The sequence below is a fragment of the Cyprinus carpio genome, chromosome A16 (genome assembly GCF_018340385.1).
Source record: "Cyprinus carpio isolate SPL01 chromosome A16, ASM1834038v1, whole genome shotgun sequence".
In the NCBI taxonomy this organism is placed as follows: Eukaryota; Metazoa; Chordata; class Actinopteri; order Cypriniformes; family Cyprinidae; genus Cyprinus; species Cyprinus carpio.
This window is the reverse complement of record NC_056587.1, coordinates 3,915,246-3,923,411: the sequence shown is the minus strand read 5'-3', so window position 1 is coordinate 3,923,411 and position 8,166 is coordinate 3,915,246.

Here is an 8,166-nt window from a genome sequence, read left to right as displayed (position 1 = left end):
GAAGCAGAGGATCCTCGAATTCAGGTGTGAAAAACTTGTTGCATCTTTCCCAAAAAGACTCATGGCTGTATTAGATCAAAAGGGTGCTTCTACTAAACACTGAGCAAAGGGTCTGAATACTTAGGACCATGTGATATTTCAGTTTTTCTTTTTTAATAAATGTGCAAAAATGTCAACAATTCTGTGTTTTTCTGTCAATATGGGGTGCTGTGTGTACATTGATGAGGGAAAAAAATGAACTTAAATGATTTTAGCAAATGGCTGCAATACAGTATAACAGAGTGAAAAATTTAAGGGGGTCTGAATACTTTCTGTACCCACTGTATGTGCAATATGCATTATGATTGGATGAGATCAAAGCATCCGCTGATGAAGGTATAAATGTTGAGTTTGGGTGTTTCCTCTTTGTTACAATCTACACCCAACCCCGAATGACTGTATGAATGTAGGCCTTTTCCTGCAGGAAAATAAATATTCAAAAGACTTGTATCTCATACCTTAAAAATTGCCACGACAATTGGTTTGATGTTTTAAGTTGTTAATTTTGATGTTGATGGTCACTTGTTAGTGTTAGAGCAAAAAAAATATTGTAGTCAATATTGTAGTCAATGTTCTGTGTGTGTCTGCTACTGTATGTATAGTATATGTTAACTGTGTTTATCATGATCTAAATGTACACTACTACTAAATACCAATGGTTAATTGTATTATAACTCAAAACGGTCCGAATATTTACATTTTACCATAAAAAAAGAGGTTGTTACAATTTTTAGATTACTATTTTTGTTAATGAACATAAATTTACATCTGCATTCTTACTCAAGCTATAGCCTACTACTGTAAACTGTCATATTATTGTCATATTATTAATATTGCAGCCTGCACTTCAAACTGTGCCAGAGATTTGTTCCATCAAAGTCAGGCAACACAAACCTGTTAAATATATTTGAAGCAATATCAGACGTTAGCACAAGAAACCAAGACATTTTCTATCAAGATATTTATTTTATTAACGGAAAATACGTAAAAGTGTTAAAGAATTCAAAAAAAACGTGAAGTGTCTGTCATGTTTCTGACAATAAAGAGTAGTTTTTAAAACCACAATAACGTGGGTTTCTACAACTTTCACGAGGAGCAAACTAGCCTTTCAATTTGAAAGAACTAAAGATTGAAATTATCGATTGTAATTATAGATATCGACTGATAGAAAAATGTTCAGTGTGATAATTTTTTTTCCCACATCGCCAGCCTAGATAAATGAGATAACCTCCCTGTCTTGCAACGAATATCTTCATATGATAACAGATCAGTGGGTCCTCCGCCAGTGCAGAGATCAGACGTGGATGGAGAATATAACTGTTCCATATAGAAACCCGTCATCTCTGATACGGCAAAACTCAACCTGATCATCAATCCGTGAGTCTTTTGTTCTGTTCTAGTGGAAGAAGATGTTTATTAAGGGTGCGGCTGTGGGGATTTAGGGGTTTTTTAGAAAAGTTGGGAGTGTAGGATGAATTTGTATTTTTCGTATGATTTGTGCTTCACTGGACCAAAGAGTGTTCCTTTAAGACTGTCCTCTGAGGGGTTTCAGTAGCTTATTTTCAGTGACTGAGAGATAACAGCAAATCGTTTGATTGTCTTGTCGTTGTGTGTGTTTTGTGTGTGTGTGTGGTGTTGTTTTTGTGTGTGTTTGGTGTGTTTGTTTGTGTGGGGGACAAGGGGGGGAGACAGAGATGGGGAGGGGCTCGAGGGGAGCTGCCCTAGGGGGGGGCACGAGGAACAGGAGGGGCAGGAAAGTAGAGAACCAGCGGAAGACAGAGGGAGGGCCACCGGGAGGAGAAAGGGGGGGGAGGGGGGAAGGATTGCAGACCCCCGGACATGTGGCACGGGACCCCGGTAGGGGCAAGATGGCAGTAAGGGGGGGAGGATTATGATGAGGGGGTCAACAACTGTCAGTAAGGAGCAAAATAGGCCTTGAAAGTGGAAAGAAATAAAGATCGTAAAGTGGGATCGCGTGATAAGTATCGATGATCGACTGATATGAAAATTGTACGGTGGGGGTGAGAATTTTTTTGGGGCCCACATCGGCCGAGCACTGATGGAACAAGATAACAGTCCTCTGTCTCCTAGCAACAGCATCATCTTTCTCATCTGATAACCAGATCAGGGTCCATCAGCCAGTGCGAGAGATCAGACAGGGGAGAATATAAGGGACATATAGACAACCCTGTCAGCTCGAGACGGCCACAAACAGCTCAAACCCTGATCATCAACGTGAGGTGTGTCACATTCAAACATCAAGATGATTTGAGCCAAACCTGATGGAAATACAGACATATCCTTCAGGTGCGCAGTTTTGTCCAGTGAGTCTTTTTGTTTATGCTCTAGAGACATAGCGCACCAAAGATGTCTTCTTGTTAAGGGTGAGGATAGTGGTGGCATTTAGGGGTTCGCGTGTGTCACTCTTCGGTGTTCTGCAAATTCTGAACCTGCTGCTTAATTTCATTCAGCTGGCAAGTTTATAATGGAGCAGAACACCAATGTGACCCACAGACAACATTCCCCCCATAAAAGAGACTTGACCTTCACACACAGGGAGATTACATCTGCACAGCCTCGAATAATGTCACAACTGAGGCGGGAAAACGCCTCACAAAAAAACATGCTTACTGTGCTTAAAACTAACCTGAAATAAGCTCAGTTTTTGAATAAACAAAGCTTGGACTGAACACTTTACCGACTCTATTTTCAAAAATATACAATGTGTAAAGCTGAATTTTACAAAGTTATTTTTCCCTGACTATAATCTCTACCACATATGTTGCAGCTTGTCTGCTCTATTTTAGTTTTAGAAATGTTGTGTTTTTTTTGTTTTCTTTCTTTTGTTTTTTAAATAATTGTATGTTACTGTTCTTGTTTACCATAGATAGTGGGAGGAGGAGCATACCTGTCCATCATCTGGGTACCAAAATCCAGGAGATCTGAAGCGGAGGGAGTAGAGGGGGTGGGGGTGTGATTGGTCAGTGGTATCTGCAGGAATTTTTTAAGATCAAATTTTAAGACTTTGTAAAGGCGTGTTTTTTAAGACCTGAATAAATAAATTTAATTACAATATGAGCGGGGTAGTGCAATGTTTATGGTAACATATTAAAAACCTTAAAATGAAAAATTATTAACAACAACATGATTTTACACGTTCAGATCACAGGTTTTCACAAAAACAAAAAAGTTAAAAAAAATGAATACACTTTGTCACATTATCAGCATTTAAACCCATTGTTTTGTTAGAATAGGTATGATGTCAAAAAAGTATCAAGGTTATTATATTAAAAATGAAATCAATTACTTATCAAACAATTCAGGGAACACAAACATTAAAATAAAAAAATACTAAAAAAAGTAACAAGTATGGATAAAAAAAAAAATCATTGAGATATCGTATTATGTTGTGTACTAAGAAGATGGAAAATAGCAATAAATTATTTTTCTGAATGCCTCTATATGGCTCTTTGCCCCGTTTTAGGGGTTAAAGGCCAAATTCAGTAAGTATAACCTTATGATGATGCATACTTTGTGTAGCCTACATTTTAGAATGTCATCGCAGTGTTTAGTGATTGGAAATATTGCGGCGGCTACCTGCAAAAGGAAATCCCATGATCAATCCTTTTCTTATATTTTTTTTATTTAACGGTTGGGGGTGGTCGTCTGGGGGAAACACGAGGAACCAGGGACGAGCCTGGTGCCGGCATGCGAGTCTGTGTGGTATGGGGGGTGTTGCGCCCCTTCGGTTCAGTCAACTTGTGACTGTGGAAGGTGACATATGTTGCCAGCTTGCCGGAGGGATCAAAGGGTAAGACTCGTGTTAAGTATTCCAGCGGGGCTAGGGTGCTCCGGACAGTGGGAGAGCAAGCTTTGTCTAGAACTGCAAGTAGTGTCTGGCAGGTGTAGTGGTGGGCGGAGGTCTCGCGGGTGTGTACGAAACGGGTGGGGATCTGTCAATCCAGTAGTCAGCTGATGTTAGCAGCAGCTAGCTCCTGACAGCTGCGAGCTCGATCCTGAGGGGTGCTACGATAGTTTGTTCTGTACACGGTGCATGTTTAGCCGCTTTTTGGTGGAGGCTGTGGTTTTGTAATTCAAGAAATATATGTTGACCTTGCGGTGTATAATAACTAAGTTACTTAGTTGGAACTATTTTAATTAGTAATTACAGAAAAAATATATGTCCGCCGTGGGCATTAATCATGTTTTGGTTGTGGGTGGTGTGAACTTGGGGATACCACTGAACCGTAAATATTTACCTACAGTAGTTGTAGCAGAGTCAAAAAATATGCCGTCCTAGCGCAAGTTGTACAGGCTCAAGTAACATCAAGCTTGTCTTTCGGGGCTTGCTGTTGACAGTAGGCCAGTATTTAGGGGAAGATCTGCAGTGGGTTTGGTCGGCCGAGTGGAAGCAGTAGGAGGAAGTGTGGTGTTTGTTGCTCCGAGGACCCACCCGCCACATCAATTGATACAGGTCAGGCGTGGCATTTTGGAAACAGCTTCAATATTTGACAGCAAGTGCCTGATCAACTACAAATAGGTCCAGCAGCTACAGGGAGACAGACGTCAGTTGTGGACAGGAAACACTCTCGCTCTGCTGAGCTCCGAAACCGGGACACTGGAGGATTCTGGAACATACAAAACTAACCTGTAGCACCTAGTGCTGGAGAGACACTTACAGGAGAACTACACTGCCACAGTGGTGTTCGCGTGGTGTGTTGCTTAAACGACTCAGTATTTAATAGCCCAGCATCGGCTATCACTAGGGTTAAAATATGATTATAAGAAGGGAATTTAATGTGTGGAAGGGGGAAGGGGAGAAACAGTTACATGAAGAATTTAATATACTGGGTGAGGGGGTAAATTAAAACCACAGATGTGAACTAGGCAAAAGTACTAATGAGAGTTATAATAATAATATTTTAGATATGCACAAGTCTGCTGTTATTTGCAGTGAGCTTGTGGTTTAATTGTACTGAACCCGATTTGCCACAGATGAGTGTACTTAGGGCACTCTCATGTTAAACTTTTAAAAATGTTATTAATTAATGGAAATCATGTTGAAACTGTCTTGAAAATTGAAGCTTTATCATTATTTTGAATTAAACTTTAAGACAATATTTTTTTGTTTTTTTACCTCTTGTCTGAGACCAGATTTTTCAGTCTTCTATCAGCTATGAAATCCATTAAAAATGTAAAATTACACGTTACCACTATGACGATATAAATAGACACTGAACAAAACGATTTCTTCATTGTTGATTGTCCTTCTTGTACCACCCTTGACCACACTAACTGTGAAAATGTGGAAAGACTCATTTTAATTCTATTGTGTTTGTACTTTCTCACTCATACAGAAAATATAACTAATGTCAGACCTGATTGGTCCAAAGAAGAAGAATCATAATAGAGGGAGAATCAATCTGCTAAACATCAGCGCTGAGGGAACTGCAGCTATCCTCTCTGTGCAGTGGATTCAAAGATTAACAGTCCTCTGTCTCCTAGCAACAGCATCATCTTCTCATCTGATACCAGATCAGGCAGGTCCATCAGTCCAGTGCAGGAGATCAGACCGTTGTGGACTATCATATTAAAAAATTTAGAAACCCTGTCAGCTCTGAGACGGCCAAAACTCAACCTGATCATCAACGCGTAGAGTGTTAAACATTTCAAAAATCAAGTGCTTTGAGGCTCAAAACTGATGAAAAGTACAGACCTCCTTCAGTGCTCAGTTTGTCAGTGAGTCTTTGTTTGTGCTCTAGACTTTGGACCAGAAGATGTTTCTGTTATGGGTTGAGGATTGGTGGTGGGAATTTAGGGGGTTGTGTTGCTCTTTTGTTCTGCATAATTCGTGAAACCTTTCTGCCTCATTCAGCTGGACGTTTAATGAAAACAGACCACCAATGTGAGCCACATAGACACAGTCACACCATAGATGAGGACTGACTTCACAACAACAGTGGAGATTTAAATCCTGCACAGCCTGGCATAGTACTACAAAGAAGAGAACGCCTCAACAGAACATACTTTACTAGGTTAAAGGTAAAGCAATAGTTCAAACTAACGCTGAACATGATGGTTCACCAAGTTGTGATAATCAATACTTTGACCTTAATTTCCACCTTGTTCAAAAAGGAACTTTTGTTTTTAAGAACTAGTAAGATGGATTACAAATATCTACTGGTTTGTACATCTCTGCTTTATGTATGCACCGTCGTAGTTGTTTTAAATTATTCTGATCTTAATTCTTTTAATACATGTTAAAGTGTATTGCTGTTAGTATTTTGTGCAGTTAAATGGCTTTGGTCTTGGATCTTGTATCTTTTCCATAGAAGGAGGAGGAGGAGGGCTGTCATCAGGGGCGGAGATGGGATTTCATTGGGAGTTGTAGTGGCAGGTGCAGGCATTTGTGGTCTGATTGGTCATTTACAAAATCTACTAAAATGTGCGTAATCTGGCAGATCATGGGTGTATTTGTTGTATCACACCTTTGATTAACATATTAATAGACATCAATTACATTGTTATACAAATTCTACCACTTCAGCTGCAAAAACAGGCCTTTGTAAATCAAGTCACACAATGTGAACTTATGATCTCATTCTTATGTGATTTTATTCCTGTTTTATATCAAACTCAGTGTTTCTGAATTTCAGTGAATTTTCTTAACATTTGAATAGTGATATTTCATACATGATAAAAGGACCACAGTAACTGTAACTGTTATGAAGTGCATTTTTTTGTGAGACAAAAATGTGGTAAAGACAACTAATTGTAACAAAATGTCTTTGTGTTTATGCTGCAGCCCAAAGTTAAGCCAACAACGAAAAGGACAAGCAAGTGGAGGTATGTTTGTTATTCATTCATAATGCCAGCATTAGTATGATTTGATTGGACAACACAACTGAGATCACCAATTATATCTAGACTGCCGTTGATAATTACATTATATAATAGATTTCAGATTAACTATTCATATTACAGATGATTCAGTATATATTTCTTTCAGTATCAAATTCATCAAGTCTTCTTTCCTTAAACAGCAGCACAAAGCAGACAGGAGACAGTGAGTAACCTCTTCAGTCTCTTCTGAAAGTAAAAAAAAAAAAAATTAATCAATCAATAAACTCTTTAATTACAGGTAATTAAAGAGTTTATTGATAGATGAGTTTATTTTTACAGTAAGCTCAAATGGACTTTAATCTTTCACATGTTACTGCACAAAGACATGCTGATGATCACACTTAAACTATACTTAAACTATGAATATTGACAAATATTCAGTCATGATAGGCATTAGCATTGTTTATAGTTTATCAGCAACATATTTTACATTTAATTTAACCTCAAGTGATAACATCATTCTGTCTGATGTTCTGATTATAATTTAAGAAAAAAAATTGTTGGACGCAAACTATAAATAAATTATTGATCTGCAGAAGGCTAGAGGAGATGGAACGATTCCAGGGAAGATGAGTGAACATATATACGAGAATGACAAACATGAAAATGAGTATGAGAATATGTATGAAAATATAAAACCTGAAAATTCAAGAAGGCCAAGGGCTCCTACTCCTCCTCAGGTGAGCAGTCCAGTCCAGTTCATCCCATTCTAGAGCATCATATGTGTGTTTCGGTTGCCTTCATAAAAAATAAGTGATCTTTATTCTTTTCTGTGGCTTTGCAGTAAAACAATATTTAAGTCATTTGTTTGGTTTATTTTATTACATGCTTGTGTGTGGTCTCTTTTCAGGTATCAAACCCTCCTCGCCTGTGCGCAGGTGAGGAAGTGAAGACACTGAAACACATCTACTGCAAGATGATCTATCAGGCTGTTTAAGTTTTTTTTTTTTTTTTTTAGTTTTAAGATAAATGTATATGTATTTTTAATGTTATTTTATTATTTTTTGCTGTTGCTGTTTGTTTTTTTTTTGTGTTATGCTTTTTAATTTTAATTATAAACTTGTTCATGGATATAGGTATTTTTTCCTTACATAGTTCCTTACAAAGTCACAAATACAGAAGCATATTTCTGTAACAGTTATTTGATTAGGGTTATAGCCATTACTGTATACACTGAGTTATAAAAGCTAAATGTCTGTTAATGACGTGAAAACATGACATACT